General features: G+C 40.1%; 1 pseudogene; it reads right to left on the reverse strand.

Annotated features, from left to right (window-relative positions):
- Positions 1-7800: 7800 nt before the first annotated feature.
- Positions 7801-18415, reverse strand: LOC101277677 (40S ribosomal protein S6-like; annotated as a pseudogene).
- Positions 18416-24976: the final 6561 nt, after the last annotated feature.

Here is a 24976-nt window from a genome sequence, read left to right on the forward strand (position 1 = left end):
GAGCCCAGTGAGGGCTTTTGCATCTACTCACTTTGGGAAAAATATCCCCCTTTTTCCCAGTGTCAAATAGTTCCACCAACTACAAATCCCTCAAAGAAGAATACCCCAAGAACACAAACCTGAAGAATTTCCCAAGAACACAAACTCAGTAACAGATAATGAGAATTAGCACACATAAAACTGCAGGATAGACATAGGAATAGAGCCTCAGCTTTCACAGTTTACAATGAGTTTACTCATAAACACTAAAAACAAGGGCCTTTTGCTTCCTCCTTATGTTCCACTCCTCTCACTTCCTTCTTAAAAGATGAGGTTCACCCTCTTATGCTGAAATCACATTTTGATCTTTAATAAACAGTTACACAACCAGGTTGTGAGCACTTTGACATCAAGAACTGCCTTACCCATCTTTCCATCCTCAGCACGTAGCACTGGGCCTGGCCCAAGTTACCATGTGCATTCTAGCAACAATTCTGCAACACCAACTGGATGTCTTACAACTGAATTATATTCTTTTTTAATTGAAATATAGTGGATACAACTCAATTATATTCTGACACTAAGTACCACAGTTATTACAGACCTCACAGGTTAAGGGCTCAGTCCCATAAGACTGTCCCCACCTCAGAGGCCAGCCACAAGTCTTCAGTGTCCCCAAACTACTTGCACTTCTTCCCGGATGGCTACAAATTTGAGGGTTGTTACAATACCCTTTAAGTTTCACAATTCAGTAGAATGACTTACAGAACTCACTGAAAGCACTACACTTACAACTACCATTTTATTATAAAAGTTATAACTTAAGAACAACTAAATGGAAGAGGTGAACAGGACAAGGTCTGGGGAAGAGAGATGCAGAGCTTCCATCCCTGTGGACTCAAGGGTGTGCCATCCTCCTGGTACATTGATTGATATGTTCATAAGCTTGGAAGCTCTCTGAGCCTCATTTTTCAGAGTTTTTATTGAGGTTTCACTAGGTGGACATGAGTGATTAAATCACTGGTCACATGTTTGAATTGAATCTTCAGTCCCCCTTCTCTCCGTGGAGGTTGGCAGGGGGGCAGTGCTGAAAGTTCCAACCCTGTAATAATGAGCTTGGTCTTTCTAGCATGGTTAGCCCCTCCCTGGAAACTATGTAGGGCCCCACCATGAATCACCTTATTAGCAGAAACTCAGGTATGGTGGGAACGGGCTTGTAAGGAATTAAAACAGACACTCCTATCAGGAAAATTCCAAGAGTTTTTGAAGCTCTGTGCCAGGAAGCAGGGACAAAGACTGGATATATGCTTTATTATATCACAACATCTGAGACGCATTTGTCAAATTGAGTTCCGTTGGCTACCTCCAGCTTCCTGTTAGTCACTTTGTAAAAATTAAATGCCAGGGTCTTCAATTCTAGGATCAAAATTCTCCCACTGGAAGTAATGATCTGTAAGCTCTTCCCTGACTATTCATTTAAAACACAGCTTAAATAATCCCCAGTTAAAAGCTTGAATTTGTCTCTTTTAACTACAGATGATAGGAAATGAATTCCACCACCCCAGATGGGCATTTGGAACTTTAGTATATTAACTATTAACATTTTTATATCACCTTTGAAGTTGCTATTGTGGGGATATCAGATACTTTTATGGCCCAGAGTCTAGGTGAATATACTTCCCTGCCAGCCAGAGTAAATATCAAGCGTGTTAAGTTTTATCAAAGTGTGCACTCAGTAGAATAAGACATTGCCTTGTGCATTGAAGCAGTTTTGTTTTTAACTACAAAAATGGAATAAGAGCTTAGAGATGTATAGTTACTATGCTTCAGGGCTTATATTACTTTTATTAGAAGAAATAAAAGCTACAGGAAAGATTTACTTAGGTATGGAAGGAAAACATTAGCTACGTAGATTAGATAAGTAGGTAGATAGGTAGGTAGGTAGATAGATGATTTACACTTATATATACACACATATGGGCACATATAAATGCATGTATTTGAATATACAGGGAGTCAGTGAGCTTTTTTCTGCAAAGGGGTAAATAGTAAATATTTTAGGCTTTAAAGGCCACATGGTCTCTGTCACAATAACTCAACTCTGCCATTATAGTAGGAAAGCATCTATAGACATTACACAAAAGAATGGTTGTGGCTGTGTTCTAATAAAATTTTATGAACACTGAAATTTGAGTGTTATGTAATTTTCATGTCACAAAATAATATTCTTTGTTTGATTTTTTTCAACTATTTAAAAATGTAAAAACATTTTTTGCTCTCAGACCATACAAAAATAAGCAGTGGCCATAGGCTGCTGGCCCTTGTTGTAGACAACAAAGGTTAATCTAGTGATGATATCTCTTTTCTCAGGTCGCATGATCAGATTGAAACTGCATCAGCTTGGGACTCTAACAGGTGAGTTATTTGAATTCCACTGGACGTTAAAAGAAATCCTCATAAATAATATTATCCCTCGATCTCTCTAGCCCACTCTCACATGCTGCTCCCCTCTCTCCCTCCTCTGTCTCTATCTCATTCTTGAAAGACAACATGGGTTTAATGGTACATGTGCCCCAGATACTTCCAACATTGATTGTTCATGCTATTAATATCAAGGTAACATAGCTGGTGACAGCTTCTTTCATTGATTCATAATTCACGTTCCTGTTAAACGGTATCTGATCCAATGAGTTATACATATTTCACTCTGAATATGCTAATGTTGTCAGTTGATATCAAAAGAAAAACCACAACTTATTTCTTTCTTTACTGAGGAATTAAGGGAGAAAATGCCTCTGTTGTGGGTGCGTAGGAAATCCCAAGGCCTGGAAAATACCTCTGACTCTGAAAGATCAAATCCTGTTCAAGTTGAAATCAAACTGCCTCTTAGGGATTCTGCCCAAGTCAATGGTGGTTGTCCTATGGCAACATGGCAGTGTTTCTTATGTACTAGCTTCACAGAGTTTCAAGAGATAGCTTTCCTTTACAAATATATTTCAGGAAGTGGTTGTATTTTTTAAAGCAATTTTAAAAACTCTGTTTAAGTGAATAGGTTCATCAATCAGAAAGCCCAAAGGAAGGTGGCGAACAAAAGGGCAAAGTTTTTTTTCATTGTTATTAAAGCAGAGAAATAATATCTGAGGCCTGAGGCTCAATTTGTGAAGAGCATGAACCACGGGACTCCTGTTCAAGGTAGGCAGCTGCTGAGACACTTCAAAAGATCATCTTTATTGCAGAACAATTGCCTGACCCAGTTTCCTGGTCAGCAACATGCTTTTGTAGAAACTTCAGGAACTGATGAAAAAGCTCAGCCAAGTTAGCATGTGTACTTTCATCTGGGGCTATCGGGAGGAAAAATACGGAAAGGTTTCCAGGTCCCTTGGATTTAACACTTGCAGGTGTAGTGACACAGAAGCAAAGAATAAAACAAAAGATATGAGCATGTTTTAAAAGGCAGTATCTGACTTCTTGGCAAATGTACTTGATATTAGGATTTGTAGAGAGGTCTTTCTATATTCATAGTCTTTTGCCTATCAAAATATTTTGATATCATAATAACATCCTACTGTAAAGTACACTTGGACCATTGACTAAGGATTCACTGCCTTGATATAGAAAGATATTCTTCCACACAGTCTTGTGTCTCATTGCAAAGCAACAATCCTTAGTGCATAAGCATCTAAACAATATTTTATTTGGAATTCCAACATGCATCATAAAACTAACATAAAGAGAAACAATGTATGTTTTAATGATTTCGAAAGGGAAAACACATTTCCACAAATGGCTCTAAGTTAAGTTCCATTCATTGAGTGCTGGAAAATATGACATCTTTTAGCAAAGAACTCTTCAGCTTTTTATTTTAAGCATCTATATACTTATATTTATCAGTAAAAAGAATCTTTCAAAAGAGCTATTCAGTTTTAGAATCTCCTTATCCAGTTTTTTCGTTCTTTAGGGTAATTTTGGAAAATTTCATCTTAATTCATTTTTAGCCTTACTTGTTGTATTAGTTTCCTAGGGCTGCTATAAAAAAGTACCAAAACCAAAGTGACTGAAAACAACAGAAATCTGTAGTCTCACAGTCCTAGAGGCTAGAAATCTGAAATCAAATGGTCCACAGAGCCAAACTCTCTCTGGTGGTTCTAGGGGAGAATCCTCCCTTGTGTCCTCCAGCTTCTAGTATTTTCCAGTAATTCTTGGTGTTTCTTGATTTATAGATAGATCACTATAGTCACATGGCTGTCTTTCTCCCTGTGTTTCTTTACATGGTCTTACCTCTGTGCACTTCTCTCTCTGTGTCCAAATTTCCCCTTTAAGGACACTGGTCATGTCGGATTCACCTTAATGACCTCATTTTAACTTGATTACCTTGGTAAACACCCTGCTTCGAAATAAGGTCACATTGTGAGATACAGAGGCTTAGGGCTTCAACACATCTTTTGGAGGGGGACACAATCAACCCATGATATATTTATTGTTATGTATTTAATATAGTAATAACAATTTTGTTGTTTATATATAGAGTGTGGCTACAAAAATTCAACAGCAACAAAGAAAGTGACACTTAGTGATCCCTAAGTCATTTCCAGTTGCCTTAGGCCTTCACAGCTTGGAATGTCTGCCCACAAATGCAGCTTGGTCCAGCCCATCCCAGGCAAACTTCAGGACAGAAGCAGGTCTGGATCTCTTTCTGGAAGGACTTTTCCTGAAGTTCCTAATAAAATATCTGGGCACTTATTCTGACCCTCTGTTAGAATTCACTTCTAGGCCCTCCAGGTCCCAACAGCCATAGTGATTCTACAAATGAGCTAGCACCAATGGAGCAGAGAAGTCCAGATTGCAATTACTCTACAACTCCTCTGATGACACATCACTCCTGGCTGGCACTGTGGCATCGGGAGACGATACGGCTCACAGACCTATTAAGCCTTCGGCATTTGAGTGTTTGGAAAATTTTATTTCAAACAGATAAATGTTAGAGCCTAAAGCAGTGGCTCAATTTGAATCATCTGCTAAGATCTAAAAAAGTCCTGGTTGCTGGTCCTCACTCCTATGGGTGTAACTGAATCAGGTTTCTGTGCAGCCAGAGCACCAGCATTTTTAAAGCTTCCCATGCATTTCTAGCGTACAGCCAAAGGTGAGAACAGATGATGTAGCTCAGCGCTCCTCAGACATTAACGTTTCTAGGAATCATGAAAATGCGGATTCCGATTCCACAGGTCTGGGGTGGGGCTCGAGATTCTGCTTTTCTAACAGGCTCCCAAGGAATGGTAAAGCTCTTGGTCCACTGACCAGACTTTAGCAGCCAGGATCTAGAGAGCTAATTCTCAAAGGGGATGCACGATGGAGTAACCAGCAGAGCTATATAAAAAATACCGATGCCTGGGTTTTACCTCCAGTGCTTCTGATTGAATTGGTCAGGAGTGCTGGCAGCATCAGGGCTTTTAAAAGCTTCGCATGTGATTCTGAAGTGCAGCCCAGGTTGAGAACCACTGCTGTTGAGAAAAGGCAGAAACAGTCTTGTTTCCACAAATCTTACAACGTGGGCAAGTGGGCTGCACTGGGCATCATCTTCAGTGGTGGCTACTGAGTCTGACTTCGGAGTTTGTGCAGCATCAAAACAAAGGCTGCCCAAGGAACCAGGTACATGTGCATCACAGATTTTTAAGGACAGGTGGTAGGGGATCAGCAGGCAGAAGTGAGAAAGCAGACATGGCCAGTTCTGGGGGATGGTGTTCAAAGAGGTTAATTAAATCTCTTTTCATGTCAGTCAGCCGAGGCATTTCTTAGTTCAACCTGAGAGCTGAAACAAGCTTTTGTAACAGCCGTCAGAACTGTTGGAGCAGACCCTGATCCAGGGTGAGGAAGGCTAAATATCCCACTTCCCCACCACCAGGATGGCATGGCCATATATCCAGTATTAGTTTCTGCAGGTTGTCCCAGAATCTGATGTGGGTTGGCATTTTAGCACTTTTGCATTTTAGCACTTTGGGTTTGAACAAAAAATGGCCACTCTAGTCAAATGGTAACCTGTGTGTTATAGGTTAAATCATGTCCCCCAGAATTCATGTGTTGAAGCCTTTACCCCCAGTACCCCAAAATGTGACTGTATTGGAGAGAGGGCCTTTACAGGAGTTAAAATGAGGCTGTCAGACTAATCCAGTCTGACTGGTATCTATATAAGGGGACATTTGGACACACTAAGAAATATAAGAAATGTACGGGCACAGAAGAAAGACATGAAAACACATTTTAAACCTCTGCTTGAGTCACATCCACTAACATCCCATCGGTCAAAGCAGTCCACAAGGTCAAGCTCAAAGTCACAGGTGGGTATATATACTCTACCCACCACAAAGCCATGGTAACGGCATGAATGTACCATTCTATTTAAAGGGAAGTGAAGAATTAGATTAATTTTTTGATCTACCACACTAGGTTCCATCAGTGTATTTTTAGCATTCGAGTGGCCATGGAATTGGTCTTAATAAATGAACTTTAGACTAGGGTCTTACCATCAATCATATCTAGAATACTTGTCTCTGACAGTTTTCTGTGAAGCAGTCACTTCTCATTGCTGAGCCTCAGTTTCTTTAAAAATTAGGAGTCCGTTAACTCGATCGGCAATTACAACACAGCATCCACTTGTTTGTTTTTTAATTAGCTGCACATATTTAAAAGGATTTTATGTTAAAATCCAGTTACTCCTAACAAATTGGAGAATCTGACTACAGTGAACGTCAAAGCAACAATCACCAGAAGTAGAGTTGCATCTGCCCCTTTAGACGTCAGCCCTCTCCTGACGCCACGGTTCCCACCAGGCAGCTTCTCTCATTAAGAATATGTGCTTGCCTCCTACTGGTATTTGAGTTTAGACCCCTCACTCTACAGTATCCAGCTACAACATTCTGAGGTTCTAAATTTAGAAAGGCTAACTCCCAATACGGACTCATTCCCAATATTGCTCTTCATATAGTCTCTGTGTTTGTCGGTGTTTGGGGACAATTTCTAGCCAGAACTTTTGCCCTGCACATAAGAATCTATTCTTCACCCTGTTTATTCACAATCAGAAGGGAATGCCTTCTGGTCACAAATGCTCCAGGTTTCCATGTTCTCTTAAGGTTTGAAAGTGATGTGGTGCTTAAGCTAACTTGTTCTGGGGATGGTTAGGAGCTCGCCCTGAAGAGAAAGAAACACAGGGAGAGATCTTTTCAGGGCTCTTCCCTTCCCACCCGGCTTCCTCAGTCCATCAGCAGTGTTGTCAAAAGAATCATCTTCAACCAGCTTTCCTACTTTCGAAAGCAGCTTGTCTTTTGGATGAGCTGCCGCGACGAGTGGGCTTTCAGGCATACTCTGCTACCCCGTGTTTCATCACAGTGTGTCTCTCACAGAGGAGACCCTCAGAGAAGAGACATCGGAACTTGAAGTAAACTCACAGACAGGAGATTGCACCCTGTAGCAAGAAGTGAGATTTAGAGGCGAGTGATGTTGTTATTGCTCTGTGTTGGCTTGGGCTGGGCAGCTGACCCAGAAAAAGAGAAGGAAGAGGTTCCCAGGAGCAATACCTAAGAGGAGGCATGAGAACAGAGAAAAGTGAGAGAGACCCAGGAAAGCCAGAAGCACCATGGAAAGCAGGTTGAAGAAAGAATCGCTCTTTCTTTCTTTGACCCATTTGAACCCTGACTATGACCCTTATGTAAGGGTACCCTTCCGGGAGCTAGAAATAACAGTTTCAAGATCGTTTTGTGGTGAAACATATTCATAGATTTGTATCTCATTTAATCTTTTGTAATGTCTGATCTTGTTAATTTGTTACTCTTAGGAAATCATGTTTTTACTGGACTCAGACTTAGAGGTAGAAGCTCACAGCAGGTACAGCCTCTGTCTCTTGGCAGTCTGTTCCTGGCATTTTCCTTTGGCCTCTTTCATTCCCTTGGCCAAAAGTGTATCATATTCTGCTGGCTCGTCCTTAGTTTGCTTAGTATGCAGTTTCTTCAGAGCGATACACTGATGTTTGTGTCACAGGAAACGTGGAGTAACAGGACACTGAATCCTGAGCACTTTCGTCCTGGGTTTCTTACCTTCTTTGTTCAAGAGCTTCCTTACAATACACTAGTAGGCATCATCTTCAGAGAGATTGAAAATTTGCAATTCTGATAGTTCTTTTGGGCCCCAGGTGACAAGCTTCAGTAGTATTAGTCCAGGAATATCCTTCTCCCTTTTTTTAAAAAAATAATAAGTTGAGAACACTCAGACTGGCGTCTACAATGCAACCTTGAACAGATTTGTGCTCCTTTCTCCAGTTCTCCTTGGTCTATAACAGGAATGCCCCTTACTCAGTGGCAGGCAAGCACCATCGTTTACTGTGCATCATTATCCCATTTTATACATGAAAAACAGAAGCAGAAAGAGAGATTCATTCCATAAATATTAGGTGCAAGATTTGAAACTATGTCTCTGCTGCCCCAGACCATGCTTCTTCCCCTACGTGAAACAGCTGTCTTTAGATCAATATGTAGGGCTGGAACTAAGGTCTAAAACTCTGTTAAAACACTTCCCCAAATTCACACAGCTACTAAATAGCAAAGCTAGGATTTGAAACCAGTCTTTCTGACCCTAGGTCCTAAATTCTTAAGCACTTGGATGACTAGGATTTCTAAATCTTCTCATGTAGTTGGGTATCAATCTGGAGCTTAAATATATCCTGGGAAGGGGATTACATAAATTTATAACTATTGAGGAAACTAAAGGAAGAATTATTGATCTTCCCAATTAAAATGAATCCTGTTGGCATACATGGCTCCCAGTATGCAGGTATAGATTAGGCAAAGAACCAGGAGTCTCTGTGATCAGTTCAGCCTGTGTGTGGGCATGGAGGACCTGGTACTCTGATAGAGACAGGGATACTGAGCTTAGGAGAAACATCTGGGTCTGATACCTGGTGAATGGACACAGGCAAGTCATCCCAATGCAGTGGAGTAGAGGGTTCAGGGTCCAGTAAGATCAGAAACCAAGAATTAGAGTGAAAATAAAGCAAAAGTGATGACAGTAACCAAAGTTGGAGAGAACTATGTCTGTAATGTTTTGTAAACATTGTGTCTCCTACTTTGTGGGTGAAGAAATTGGGGTTGAGAAAATTTAGACACTTCGCCCAGTGCCAGAGTCAGAACGTGGCTGAACCAAGATTCAAACCCCAAAATGCCTGGCTCCTCAAGTAGCAAGATGAGGGCAAGGAGCTTTCAGGAGCAGTAGGGTTCAGGTTCATCTGGGCTATTAGGAAATTTACCAACACTCAGTGAAAGCAGAGGGCCAGTTGCCCTCAGCATGGCCTTAAGAGGAAGCGCTCAAAAGCCAGCATCCCACAACAGGCACATTCTGAGAGAGGAGAGAACACTTGTTTTTAAATAAAGCCGTTTAACCTCGTGATGTGAAGACAGGAGAACAAAGCAGTAGATTCTTTACTATCTTGGGGGAAATGCTCAAATAAACTATTCAGGCAAAGGGAAGAAGGAAGAAAGGAAGGGAGAGAGGGGAAAAGGGAGGAAGAGAGGAAAGGAGGGAGCAGAAGAGAAAGAAGTGAGGGAGGTGAAAGGGAGAATGAAAGGGGAGAAATGAAGGCAGAAAGGAAGAGATGGAAGGAGAGAGAAAAGAAAGGATAGAGGAATAAAGGAATTAAAGGAAAAAGAGACTTTTAAAAGACTTGGAATCTACCACAAATTAGAGCTCTCAGCAGTGAATCTATAGATAGCTGTCACCGAAGGTTATTTTTAGATAATGAAATTAAATACACCTTTTTATCTTCTGTGCCCCTGTAGATCATGAGTTCTGGAGATCATGGTCTACAATACATATGCAATCTTGATAATTCTCCAAGGACTTAGAACAATACTGTGCATACAGTGGCTGTTGAATAAATAAAAGGTTGACATTGATTGATAGTCTCTTCCCTAAAGGAAATTGATCTCCAATTCAAATCTCCAACATAACACTGAGCAAGGTTAATCTTCATATCCCCACAGATGGAGACTAATGGGATAGGCCTAAGTAGGCAGAAGTGCATCAGGAAACCAAATTGGGAAATGATAGCTATTGTCACCTAGGGAATTGCCAAAAGCGAATGTCACTCATGGCCCCCAGCTCCAACGTCTGAACATTTTTTATTCCCCAGAGATATCAACAGACTGGTGAAAGAACACTTATACAAATGAAACACGCATATAAATAAAGTTTTAATAAATTCTTGAAAACTGACTTTAGCAAGTTGGTCACGAACAACTCTTAGTTATTCGCTTTTGAAAAATGGTAGCTGCTAAAATGTTGAAGGTGAGTGAAGGACAGTTCCTCCTCTTCATTCTTAAACCGAATCTCAGATGAAACGCTGCCATATACACAGACAAGTATTTAAAAAACATACCTCAGCAAAGTGGCCCAGGACTTTGTAAACAAACGTCCATTAGCAAGCTGACACTAAGTAGTTCATGCAATGGACCCAGTAAATTTAAAGAAGTCCTAACTTTTGTCCTTTCAGGTGCTCCTCAATATCTTAGCCAGTCCACATATCTTAAATACCATTCATTTCACTAATGAGAGCCCATTTCTAATATCCAGTGGCCAGTTTCTCCAGTAAGAATCTATGTCAAGTATTCACTATGCTGGTTAACAAAACTATGGGTGTGGATAAGCGATAAGGATAAAAAACATGCCTTTAATAGTTACCTCTGAAGTGTGGCCTTTGTTATTTAATGTTAGATAACCACCCAGGAAATGTGGATTCCTATTTATAACAACTGCCCCTTGGGTAGAAAAGTCAGCACACACATTTATATTATACTAGCGTTGTGTTGAGTATTTTGAAGTATATAACAAGCAACATAACATAAATGATAAACCATATTTAAATATTTTCCTTTTCTCTTTAAAAATAATGATTTTAATAATTGGCAATATAGACCCTAAATATGTTCAATATTCTCTTCTTGAATGTGAGAGAATATAAAAGCAAAATTGCCTATTATTTATATAAACACAAGAAAACCCAGCCACTCCCAGATCATTTTATACCCTGCAGTATGACCAATATCCTATTTTGAGCAGCAACTTTTATGCTTGCCTTTTCAGCTGAGAAAGCACACATCAGCTGGTGTCACTCTGCTTCCTAGTTTCTAGGTGTTTGGCTCAAACCCTGATTCCAAAGGCAACTCTGTTGTCCTACGTAAGACTGCAGTAAATACCAGGAGACGTTCAGTCTGAGGTCCCCTCAGGCTCTGGCAGGTGCAAGAAGCTCCATGCCTGGACTCAGTGTAGTTCACCTGCCAGTATGTCCCAAACATTTTTCTCAGCATCTTGACCCTAATATGGAAATTAGCTCCTTTCAACTGATTTTCAGAATATGCACACCTGCACTCTCTCCCTCCCTCACTCATTCACTCCCTTATTCAATGTCTTTACGAAAGTTTTGGCAAAGTTGAGGGCTTTATACCTCAAAATACAAAAATTTTAAATTTAACAGAAAACTACTTATTTTGGCTATTCTTCCACAGAGACTGAGGTCCCACATCTGGTTGCTTACTCGTCCCTGCCACAGTGGCATTATTGGTTTCATGACATAGTAGTTACATTATTTGGTAGAGCAGGGTTAGTTACTTTCCTTCAAAGTCTCTCTTCCCTCACCCCCCGCCCCCCCCCGTGATTTCAAATTTTGCACCACTGGGTGATTTGATTTTCAGAATTGGGAGGAGCAACAAACGGCATTATAGTCACCATAATGGCCATTTTAAAGCCGTATTATGTGTAAGAAAGAAATATCAGGAGCACTCAGATCATAGGACAATTATCTAGAAATTTTTTTATTACTTTTTTGTTCGCGTTGGGTCTTTGTTGCTGCGCGCGGGCTTTCTCTAGTTGCAGCTAGAGGGGGCTACACTTTGTTGCGGTGCGCGGGCTTCTCATTGCAGAGCACAGGCTCTAGGCAGGTGGGCTTCAGTAGTTGTGGTGCGCGGGCTCTAGAGTGCAGGCTCAGTAGCTGTGGCGCACTGGCTTAGTTGCTTGGTGGCATGTGGGATCTTCCCGGACCAGGGCTCGAACCCGTGTCCCCTGCATTGGCAGGTGGATTCTTAACCACTGTGCCACCAGGGAAGACCTTTTTTTTCTTTTTCTTTTGGCTAGAAATTTCTAATACAACTTTTCTAACTTTCATTCTGAATCATTAACACAAGAACTGTTAGCCAGCAAGGGTCATTTCTCCATTCTTCTCTGCTCATGGAACCATACATTATTATGTTTCCCACATCTAGTTTTATGATATATAACCTTGCTTTAGTTTTCTACAGAAGAAAATATTGTTTTATTTCCTACATGAACGAGATCTTACTCTCCCAGAGACAACTTTTCTCATTCTATTTGACTCTCTGAAGATGAAACTCTCTGAAGATGAACAACTGACCCTTTGAGATTATAAACATAATCCACAGATGTGTTTATATTCCCCCTGAGGTCTGAATTGTAAGGTGATAGAGAAAGAGGCTGACATATTTATTCCGGATAAACTTCTCATGTTTGTTCCCTTTATTGTTATAAAAAGATAAATCTGGGGCTTCCCTGGTGGTGCAGTGGTTGAGAGTCCACCTGCCGATGCAGGGGACGTGGGTTTGTGCCCTGGTCCGGGAAGATCCCACATGCCGCGGAGCAGCTGGGCCCGTGAGCCATGGCCGCTGAGTCTGCGCGTCCGGAGCCTGTGCTCCGCAACGGGAGAGGCCCCAACAGTGAGAGGCCCGCGTACCGCAAAAAACAAAAAAAAGATAAATCTGGGCTCTATTTGCCTATTCAAATGCAAGTTAGGGAAATGTGGGCCCTAGTGTCTTCTGATGCCTGAGTATGTGGAGATCAGAGAGCTTGAACTTAGGTAGCATGGGCAGGTATGTTTGCCTCCAGAGCAGTCCTGTCCAGGTGCCTGCGACAAGTTTGGGGCATGTGGGCTGCCAAGAACTGCACTTTTGTCCATGTAGAAATATATGTTTTGTGAAGGATAAGCGGCAGTGAAATAGCAAATCCATATGAGCAGTACTTCTCAAACTTTAATGTGGAAAGGAATTACCTGAGCTCTTACTAAGATACAGTTTCTGACTCAGCATGTCTAGGGTGGGGCTGAGATTCTTTCTAACCAGGTCTCCGGCAATGTCAATGCTACTGGTCCAAGTAGCAAGATGTAAGAGGGACTTCCCTGGTGGTGCAGTGGTTAGGAATCTGCCTGCCAGTGCAGGGGACACGGGTTTGAGCCCTGGTCCAGGAAGATCCCACAGGCCGTAGAGCAGCTAAGCCCATGCACCACAACTACCGAGCCCGTGCTCTAGAGCCCGTGAGCCACAACTACTGAGACCATGTGCCACAACTACTGAAGCCCACGTGCCTAGAGCCCGTGCTCCGCAGCAAGAGAAGCCACTGTCATGAGAAGCCCACGTACCGAAACGAAGAGTAGCCCTAGCTCTGCACAACTAGAGAAAGTCTGTGCGCAGCAACAAAGACCCAATGCAGCCAAAATTAAATAAATTCCAAAAAAAAAAGATGTTAGAGACAGTGAAGTCCTCATATGAACTCCAGAGGACATTCTAAATACAAGATTTGAATTTTATTTCAGTGGTACTAAGGACCTCATAAGTATATATTCTTTTAAATGTCTGAATAAAGTCATACTATTTTAAATTTCCTTTTTGTGGAAGTATTGGGCTGGCCAAAAAGTTCGTTCAGGTTTTGCCGTACGATGTTACAGAAAAACCTGAATGAACTTTTTGGCCAACCCAATAACTAGCATACATAATAAGTGAGTAGATTATGCTTCATGGGTTTTTCACAAAGCCATTTAACCACCATCCAGACCAAGAAAGAGAATATTACCAGCATCCCAGAAGCCTCCCCACACCCGTGTCTAAATCACTGTTTTCCCCGTCCTCCTTCTCAAACCAACCTTACTCTTACAAGCAGAGATTAGTTTTATCTGCTATGAACTTTACATAAACAAAATCGTGCAGTAAGTACTCTTCTGTTTCTAACTTTATTCACCATTATTTTTGTGATATTCATCTACATTATTATATGTAGTTAGTTGTTTCTCATTCCTCTCTACCAGCGTCAACAAACTTTTTCTTTAAAGAGCCAGATAGTAAATATTTTCAGCTTTGGCTGCCATATGGGCTCTGGTAAAACTACTCCACTCTGCTGCTGTAGCATGAAAGCAGCCCCAGATGATACACAGACGAATAGACCTGGCTCTGTTCCAATTAAGCTTTATTTTCAAAAGCAAGCATAGGTCAGATTTGGCCTGTGGGTCATAGTTTACTGATCCCTGCTCTTTTGCAGTCCATTGTAAGTATTTATTACAATTTATCTCTCCATTTTCTTCTTAACGAGTATAGTAGTTTTCTATTGCTGCTATAATAAATTATCACAAATTTAGCAGCTTAAAACAATACAAATTTATTATCTCCCAGTTCTGTAGGCCAGAAGTCCAGGTGGGCTCAACTAGTTCCTTTCTTCCAGGTCCTATAAGGCTGAAATCAAAGTGTTGGCTGGCCTGGGATCTTATCCAGAGGCTCTGGGAAAGAAATTGCTTCCTACTCATTCTGGTGGTTGATAGACGATTGTCCCTTGTAATTGTAGGACTGAGGTCCCTGTTTCCTGACTGGCTGTCAACTGGAAGCTTCCTTTAGTTCTTCCAGGTCACTCTTTAGTCCTTGCACATGGCCCCCTCAATCTCAGAGCCAGCAACAACACATCAGCTCCTTCTCACGCTTGGAATATCTCTTCTAGAAGCTGCATTGTTTTACGTTCCACATTTAAATGTACAGTTTTCCTCAGCTGATTTAGGATACGGTATAAGGGAGTGCTGAAGAATCATTCTTTTTTCCATGTGGCTATCCAATGACCCAGCACTATTTAGTGATAGTACTGCCCTTTCTCCACTGCTCTGTGGTGTCAAATTGTCATCAGTCAGTGGCCATGTATATGTGAGTTTATGTTTGGACCACTCGTTCCATTGATCTGGTTCTCTATCCTTACACTGCGAATGACTATAGCTTTATTACAAGTGATATGATAGTGTAAGTCTTTGCATTTTGTTCTTCAAGATCATGAGTCTGACTGAGTTTGATCTGAGACTGATTTTGATTGGCATGTGCTACCTGGTAGGGAGTTTGTAAGGGTGGCCTCCATCTGCCTCTAACCACTTAAACTACCAATGCTTACTGTAAAGAACTAGTATTCACTGTATGAATTACTTGGCTATGGTCAGTTTCCTAGGCATTGCTAGGTAATTTTGTACTTTATCCTAAAGGCAAAAGGAGGCAGTAAAACAACTTAAGCAAGCAATTAGAGTTTATTGCTTTTTAATAAAGAAGTTAGATGAGACCATGAGATTCATGGTTAAATCTTGTTTTAAACAAATATAATAACAATCGTAAAGAAGATGGGTGGTGAATCTGGAGTTTATTGAAGTGGTCAGAGCTAGAGACGACAGGGCCCTGAGATAGGCCTGTGACAATGGTTGTATAGAGAAAGTGGTAGATGTGAGAAAGATTTAATGGATGCTACTTGGAGATCAATTACATCTAGGGTGTTGACTCCATTGATAAGGGACATAATACCTAGCAGCTACCGACAAAGAATTCTGGAGAAATTATGTATAAGGATAATGCGTTGAGTATTGAGCATGTTGAGATTAAGTTGCCTGCAACCTATCTAAATGGAAACATTTATCAGAGAGAAATAGGGGCTGGTGCTTGGCAGAGAAATCAAAGCTGGAAATAGATTTGGGGGAGTTTTCTGTATTTAGATGGTAATTGGAGCCATGATTGAATCAGACCATCCAGAGAATGTGTACAAAACAAGAATAAAAGAGTATTATAGATAGAATCTTGGTGATTGCACCATCTATAAGGCATACTAAAAAAGGGAAGGGGGGAATGATTTGTTGTAAAAATAGGAAGGGAATCGGGAACAAATAATAATCTTAGATCTACCTCATGTTACAACTAACTCTTCAATCACAGAATTATTTCCATCTCAAAATAATAGAGACACAGATGTAGAGAACAAACCTATGGACACCAAGGGGAGAAAGCGGGGGTTGGGGTGGTGGTGGTGGGATGAACTGGGAGATTGGGATTGACATATATACACTAATGTGTATAAAATAGATAACTAATAAGAACCTGCTGTATAAAAAATAAATGAAATTCAAAAATATATATATATATTGCACAGAAAAATATTGATCTTATCTTTGTCCTTTTCTGTAAGAATCCATCAAAATAGTGTTTTCTATAGTTGAAGCATTAACTATAATGTTAATCAAATTATATGACTATATCAGAGATTAAACTGAGGAAGTCATTCATAAATAATAATTTTCATGATGCAGCGAGGTAGCCTCATTTTAATTAAAAACAAGTAATGACAGAGAAGTGGAAGGGAAAACGTCTCAGCTGGAATCAAGTGCTTAGGATTACAAAGAATAAAGGAGATTTTCCTTGGAGCATGGAGATGGTTACGGTGAGGTGATTAAAATGAGAGGAATTTGGTGTATCCCTATCTTCAATCCAGGGTTCTATTTGCATGCGCCGGTTAGACATTGGATATGTCCAGCTTCTGATGATGAGGTTGGGAGTTCCTAGTCATCTCTCTGAAGTTCCTAGCAGGGCCCATACAATGAGATACCTGAGATGTGGGTAATAGTGAAAAACAAGGCATGCTGGGATAGGAAAGCCACTCTCCCAGGCCAGCTGTCCTCAACCTGTGAAGAGTCTGTTGCCCTCGGGGCTCTTGAACACAACCACCAAAGGCCACTGGTTCACAGGTTCCATGTTCATTTCATCCAGTAAAGGAGTTGCTTCATCCACAGGGCAGGAAAACAATATAAAATTAGAGGAGGGAATCAAATCAATAGTCAGTCCAGCAGGAGACAGTGTGTGTTCTCATTTGAGCTGTTAGCAGGTGCACTGGGTGAATACAGAGAAGTTGATAAATGGCTGATTCGATAGACTGGTAGCAAACACATGCTTTGCCAGAGATGACTTTTTAAGTCACCATACATCAAACAGACAGTGTCAGCCTTTGAGGATAAACCTGTGAAGCCTTGTTGTGCTCTTTGAACTACCTCTGAGACCGGAGACTGAAAAGGGGCTTGAGTATTCCTCTGAATCCACTGGGAGGATTGAAAGCTTCAAAGAGGAGCGCCATCATATCCAAGGGGAGATATACTGATTGAAGGAACCAGTGTGAAATAGTCTTTAATAATTACCAGAAAGCTGGAATCGACTAGTGTTTTGCTGAGCTATATTTTATCTTTATTGGATTAACTGTGACACAGTAGGTTATGTCAAAGGGAATCTGCATGAATATTAAAAGTAAATGTGGTGTGAATAATAGATAACTTACATTAGATGCACCAGCATGCAGTAATTTTTATTCACCTACATAATTAGATTAAAACAAATCTGCTGAATAAAATACATTGTCTTGCTATAATCTGGTTTGAAAACATCCAAAAGTTATGGCCATAAGGATGTTTGCTGGTATTTTACATATAAATACATAATTCACCCTAAGAAATGTTTTCTAAAAGGTTCCTGGTAGTTACAAGAGTAGGTGATTGTGAACATCAGTATTCTTACTGGTCTAATAAGAAATGCCCTTAAGGTCAAATTAAGACTCCTACAATGTTGATACCAGAATAAAACAACCAACATGCAAGTTTTATGTTCACCTCTGGGAAATGAGCTGTATTTCTCTTTTGGGCTGGGAAAACTGGCATTAAGATTTTTCTGGTAGATCTCAGTCCTCCTGGTCTTCGCACCGGTATCTTCTCATCTCCCACCCTCATCTGCCCAGATGCTGCTTGCCATTGCTGAAGAAATTCAGCTAGAATCTGTTGTAACAGGAGGTGGGTTACAACACTATCTAATTCCACCCAACTGTGGATGCTGGGGACTCCCTCACCCACCTCTCTCTGCTCCTTAAGGCTTCTGAATATCCTGGGCTATTGAAAAAGAGAGCGTCCACGTAGGGACGTTTGAATGTGGCTCAGCAAAGTCTATGGGAGGCATGGGCATCCCTTCTGCGGGATGATGCACAGGTAATATGCTGGCAGATACAGGCAGAAGGCCCTCCCTAGAGGGCCATGTGGCTCATCAGGCAGGTGACAAGTGCGGTTTACTCTCATGTTGATGAATGGGCTGCCGGTCCTAGCTGGTTCCTTACAGCTCTGTGGTACTGGCAAGAGATGATGTTGGGCTCTTTCTGCTGATCCTGCTTTCCTCCGTATGATGCTCAGGTGCCACTTCCCTCCCTCATGCAGCTCCTCTTCCCCTTTCTCAGTCCAGCGCACCTTGGCTAAGGTGGCCACAGTCCCTGATTTGCCTGGGTCGTGTCCCGACTTGCTCATTTGGTGCAAGCATGATGAATAATAACGCCCCTTTTCATTCTCAACAGTGACCCATTTGGACATTAAGTTATGTGGTCACCCTAGTCTCGTCCAGTCTTGCTCGGGAGGTCATTGCCTGAGTCCCCCAGTCTTCTCTTGCAGTCTGTTGTTACAGCACAAACTTGATTCCTTGCCTCCTTCAGGGCATTGTGCTTGTCTTCTTAAAAGCCTCTTTTTATCTCCACAAAATCAGCTCTTGCAAACAAAAAGTTTGGCTGTGCAAGTAGGTCTCTGGGGCTGGCTCCACAAGCTTATTTTGAAGTCCAAGATGGAACATTAACTGCTTTGTTTCCTCTTTATATTCCTGCCACTCTAATTCTCCTTGAGGCAATGTAGATGGCTGATGACTGAAAGTATCATATATAGAAAAGTCCAGAAAAGAAACCCCAAGGGTTTATATGAAAAGTTATTTTCTCACCATTCTCCCACTTCCAAGTCCCCAGTTGCAACTTGCAATCTCAAGATATTCCTGTCACACCTTCTGTGCCTGGTGTAAGTTTTGTGGAAAAAATAATAATCGCTATTAATTATTGAGTATGTACTAGCATCCAGCACACAGGTTACCTCATGCACTTGCAACAATCCCCTAAGGAGGTTATTATTATCATTATCCCATTTAACAGAGAAGTTAACTCACCTGAACAAGGCTATACAGCTCGTAAGTGGTTGAGCCAGAGGTTAAGCCTGGGCAATTTGACTCCAGAGCTCAGGCACTTAAAACAAAAAGCACTCCTAACGACGCAAAGCTTGCAGGTCTATAACTTGGCAGATGAATTAAAATACAGTATAAACTTCTATTCCTAAGAAAGAGGAGGGTATGGTAAATGCTGTCAGAAACCCGTTTTCAATTGTGTAGTTTCCCCCAGATGACCCCCAAATCCTCCCAAGAGCAGCTTCCAAAGGGACCTTTGCCGATCTTCTTCTGACAGGATGGGCCAAAAGTCTTCCCCCAAGAATTGCTCTCCTCATAATTATTCACATCTGTGTGCCTTTCAGCTCAGAGACAAGTTCCCTGCACGGAAAGGGTCGATGGAGGCGCTGTTTGGTTAAAAGCAACAGCAAGTCCCTCCCTCCAAAGGCAGCGTGTCCGTGTATAACGTGGCACCTGAGCTCCACCTACCGTGCTTCTTGAGGTTGCGCTAAACACCAGAGCCCAGCTGGCCCAGGACTGAGACCCGCTCAGCTCCCAGGTGCCTGCAGTCAGCTCTGAGGACCCTACTCCCTAAACAGCCATCAGAGAGGCTGCCAAGATCACACAGGCTGCATTCTCCCACAGCTTCTCACAGGAAGTGAGAGACGAAGGGAATCATGACAGAGGTAGAATCTGCAAATGTACCTAGATGCATGGATTTAAAAGGATGACTAATAACAGGTGAATATGGTCTAGAAATCTAATTTACCATGTATATGTGTCAGAGCAGAAATCATTTAAGCTAGTCTCTCATGAGAGTTGATATAGTACATAAATAGAATAGCCGTTATACATGTAGAGTGCTTTGGGATTGTCAAAGCAATCACACTGAAATTACCCCAGCGATACCTAATCTCCACTATATAGTCAATATGCGCGTGGACCTATATTGATAAGATGGAATTAATGTCTCAAATGCAAGGCTGTTTTTACCCTGTTTGAGTTAGGTGTTTTTCAGTGAGGGAAGAGGTCAAACCAAGACCGGCAGAATTTGTCTGAATTAACACAGGTGTTCCTACATGTGGTGTTTGGGTTGTGATTCTCATTTGTGGCTTTTATTGTTCCCTTCTCAACATTTCACCACAGTGGCAGATGTTTCCTGAGTGTGCACCCCTTGTATTGCTTTACATCCCTTTGCAGAACGATACTGGGTCAGGGCCTCTCATGAGGCAACAGCTAGTGAATCTGTTTTAAATTTTTTTCCCTTGATCAATGTAATGTATGCAAGTAGTAGGAAATCAAATAGAAGAGACTGGCTTATAAAATACAGCAAGAGTCTATCACCTCACAGCTTCCCACTGCACTCTCCAAGGGCAGTAACGTTTATTTCTGTTTCTAGGTTTTTTGAGCATTAGACATGGGTCTGAATAATTTGTTTTTAGGGCTAATTTTTGATGTACAAACTTTACATCAATTTAACTTCCTGATATGATTGAAAAGGGTACTCTTTAATATGATCTTCCACACCCTCTTTCCCTTCTCTCAGTTTTTAATGGTTATCTCACTATTTTTTAGTGCTGCTAATAGTTACTTTTGAAACTGCAAATGAAATTCGTAGCCCCTGATTTCATGTTCCGTACACTTTTGAAAATGTAGATTGAATCCCCAAAATTGTAAAATAAGAATTTTTAGTGCATGTATCCTTCCCACTCCCTCACCCCATCCTTCCACCTCCCAATCTTTTTTAAACATTTAACTGCAGCTCTTATTTTGACAAGTTGATTTCAATAGTTTACAACCACTTGTAAATATACAGATATTGCTCATCGTGAAGTCAAGAGCATGCTAGAGTTAAATTTCATCGTCTGCACTTCCTATAACATCACACCTCCCTCCATCATTTGAATCACAATGATCCTAGTATCAAAGTCACTGGTGAAATATCTCCTTTCTTTCCCTCTAACAGTAAATCAAAACCATGCCATATTTTGGGTGGTTTTATATTTGGGCGATGAGTGGACTTTTTTCCTGTCATTTCTTATTGCCTTTTTTTTTTTTTATAGTTGAAAGAAATATATCCCTTCATTATGTGCCAAATGTTTTGCAGGCTCTCATTCTTTTACTTGATATACATCCCTATCTTTTGAAGATAGTTTACTTGGCTCCCACTAACCCCACGTTCTAATTTGGACTTGCTGCTTTGTATACCAACTACTTTAGCTACTGTCTTAGTATTTCTTTTTATTGGATTCATGATTGCAACAAGTTCCTTCCTTTGGGTGCTAGAGTATATCCTCAAGTAATTTTCTTAGATATGGTGAATACGAAGTAAACTTCCTGAGCTCTTGCATGTTTGGAACGCTTTGGTTTTGCTCAGAATGTGACTCATTGTGGGTTGGGGTTTTTTCGCTCATTTGTGTTTTGTGGTTTTTCTATTCATGCTGCTTATTGGTTACTGGACTCCATAGCTTTGGGACTTTTGTCCTCTTATTTCTTTAATACTTTCCTCTATATTCTCTCTGCTTTCTCTCTGGATATCCTATTAGAGGCTTGAACTCCTGGACTGATCCTCCACATCTTTTATTATTCCCATAGTATTTTCTTTCTCTTTGTCTTTTTACTCTACATTCTGGAATCTTCCAGTTCTTCTGTCAAATGTGTTATTATAGCAATCATGTTTCAATTTCCAGGAGTATTGTGTCTTCTCTTATTGTTCATTTCTTAGCAACCTGTTCATGTTTTATAGGTGACATCCCATTTTGACTCTCTGAGAATCCCAATCACATTTTATTCAAGAAGGTTTTTTTTTTAATTGAAATGTTTATTGAGATAACTGGGATTCATATGCAGTTATAAAATACACAGAAATCCCAAGCATACTTTACCCAGTTTCCACTCCCCCCCCAAATTTGCAGAACTGCAGTATATCACAATCAGGATATTGACAATACACTCATCTTATTCAGATTTCCCCGGTTTTGATTGAACTCATATATGTGTGTATATGTGTATTTAGTTCTATCATTTGTGAAGGTTTGTGTATTCTTTACCACAGTCAAGGTACTAAGCAGTTCTATTACCACAAGGATCCTTCATGTTGACTTTTTATAACCTCCCACCTCCCTCGCAGCTCCCTTCATCTCTACTTGTCAACCATTCATCTGTTCTCTATTTCAATAATTTTGTCATTTAAAAATGCTATATAAATTAAATAATATATTATGTAACTTTTGGGGATTTGCATTTTTCACTCAGCATGAATTACCTGGAAATTCATCCAAGTTGTTACGTGTATTGATATTTTGTTCTTTTTTATTTTTGAGTAGTATTCCATGATGTGCATGTAACACAGTTTAACCACTTACCAGCTAGAGGACATCTGCGATGTCTCCAGCTTTTGGCTATTATGAGTAAAACAGCTGTGAACGTTCATGTACAGGTTTTGTGTGAACATGTATAAATACCCAAGAGTGCAATTTCTGGGTCATATGGGAGATGCATATTTAGTTTCATAAGGAACTATTGCCACTATTGCAAAGTAGCTATGAACATTACCACCAATAATGTACAAGTGATCTGGTTTTCTCCATATCCTCACCAGCATTCTAGGTTATCACTACTTTCTTATTTTAGCCACTCTGATAGGTGTGTAGTGATATCTCATTGTACTTTTAATTGGCATTTCCTTCATGGCTAATGATGAATATCTTTTCATGTACTTATTTACTATCTGTATGTTCATGTCAGTGAAGTGTCTCTACATATCTTTTGCCCATTTTCTCACTGGGTTCTTTGGGTTTTTTGGGGTGGGAGTTCTTCATATATTCTAGATATTAGTTCTTTATTGGATATGTGATTTGCAAAAATTTTCCCCAGTGTGTAGTTTGCCTTTCCAGCCTCTTTACATGGGCTTTTGCGGAGCAAAAGTTTTAAGTTTTAATGAAGTCGAATTTATGGTTTTCCTTTTCCCTCCCTTTTTTCATGCTTTTGGTGTCAAGTGTAAGAAATTTCTGCCTATCCCTAGATCCCAAAGATTATTACGTATGTTTTCATTTTCTAAAAATTTTATAGACTTACATTTTACATGTAAGTCTATGATTAATTTTGACTTAATTTTTGTGAAAGACATGAGGTTTTAGTTGAGGTTTAATTTGTTGTCTATGAATGTCCAATTGCTCCAATACCATTTGTTGAAAAGGCCATCCTTCCTTTAGTGAATTGCTTTTGGTTCTTTGCCAAAATCAATTGGTCATATTTGTGTGGTGCTCTTTTCTGTTCCATTGATCTATGTGTCTATCCCTTTGTCAATACCATGCTCTCTTGGTTATGTAGCTATATATAGCAAGCCTTAATATGTGATAGTGACTCCGCCCACTTTTTCCTTCTTTGTCAAGGTCGTTCTAGCTATCCTGGGGCTTGTGCCTTTCCATATAAATTTTAGAACAAGCTTGTCTATGTATATAGAAACCCTAGCTGGGATTTTTATATAAATTGCATTAAACTGAGAGATTAATTTGGGGAGAATTGACATCTTTACTATGTCAAGTCTTCCAGTTCATGAACACTGCATGCCTCTCCATTTATTTAGGTCTTCCCTGATTTCTTTTACCAGGATTTTGTAATTTTCAGCATACAGATCCTATATGTGTTTTGTTACATGTATACCTAAATATTTTAATTTCTTTGCAGTGATTGTAAATGGTATTGTCCTTTTCATTTAGGTGTCTATATGCTTATTGTATATAGAAATAGGATTGATCTTGGTGTGTGTTGATCTTGTATACTGTGACCTTGCTGAACTTATTAGTTCTAGGTGTTCTTTTATAGATTCTTTGAAATTTTACATATAGACTATCACGTCATCTGCAAAAAGAGACAATTTTATCTCTTCCTTTCCAACCTAAATGCCTTTTACTTTACTTTCTTGCTTCATTTCAGTAGCTAGAACTTCCAGTGCTATGTTGAATAAGAGTGGTAAGAAAGAACATCCTTGCCTTATTCTTTATCTTAGAAGGCAAGCATTCTATCTCTCGTCAGGATATTAATTGTAGGTTTTTTGGTAGATGCTCTTTATCAAGCTGAGGTAATTTCCCTCTATTCCTAACTTGCTGAAATTTTTATATCATTCATATCTTTTGAATTTTGTTAAATGTTTTTTTCTGCCCTAATTGAGATGATCATATGCATTTTCTTATTTAGCTTGTTGATATGGTAGATTACGTTGATTAATTTTTGAATGTTGAATCAGACTTGCATACCTGAAATATATCCAACTTGGTCATGGTGCATAATTCTTTTTATATATAGTTAGATTCAACTTGCTAATAAGTTGTTGAGGATATTTGCATCTCAGTTCAGAAGAGATATCGGTCTATCGGTTTATATCTGTCTTCAATCATATTTTTTTTAAGTTCTATTCTGTTACCTGTAAATTTTCTGTTTTATAACTACTTAATTTATTTTTGTCTTTCCTCTTCCATGCTTCAGGATTTCTTAAATATCTAGTAATTCTTAATTTTCCATTCATTAAAGTATGGGTATCAGGAAGCCAATAAGTTGTTCCATGTAAGTAGGTGGGGCTCCTCTACCTCACTTTACAATGTACAGGCAGAGAGCGAGTCATCAGTACACAAAATATTATTAAAAACTTCCTCAAGGACAGAAGGCTATTGAAAAACTCAAAAACAAAGCAGAGCAGAGATGCTCGCCCTAGACTACACACATGGAGATCTGCTTGCTGACTAGAAGGAAGATGATAGCAGCAGCAAAAACCCTGAGAGGTGTAAGCTACTAGTGAAATGGAAAGGACAGGTGAGAAGTGGTAATGAACACACAGGATTATTTCAAGTTCTATATTTGGAATTGTCCAATTATTCTACCTCTTTCCTTGT

This window comes from Orcinus orca, chromosome 6, assembly GCF_937001465.1.
Source record: "Orcinus orca chromosome 6, mOrcOrc1.1, whole genome shotgun sequence".
Classification (NCBI taxonomy): domain Eukaryota; kingdom Metazoa; phylum Chordata; class Mammalia; order Artiodactyla; family Delphinidae; genus Orcinus; species Orcinus orca.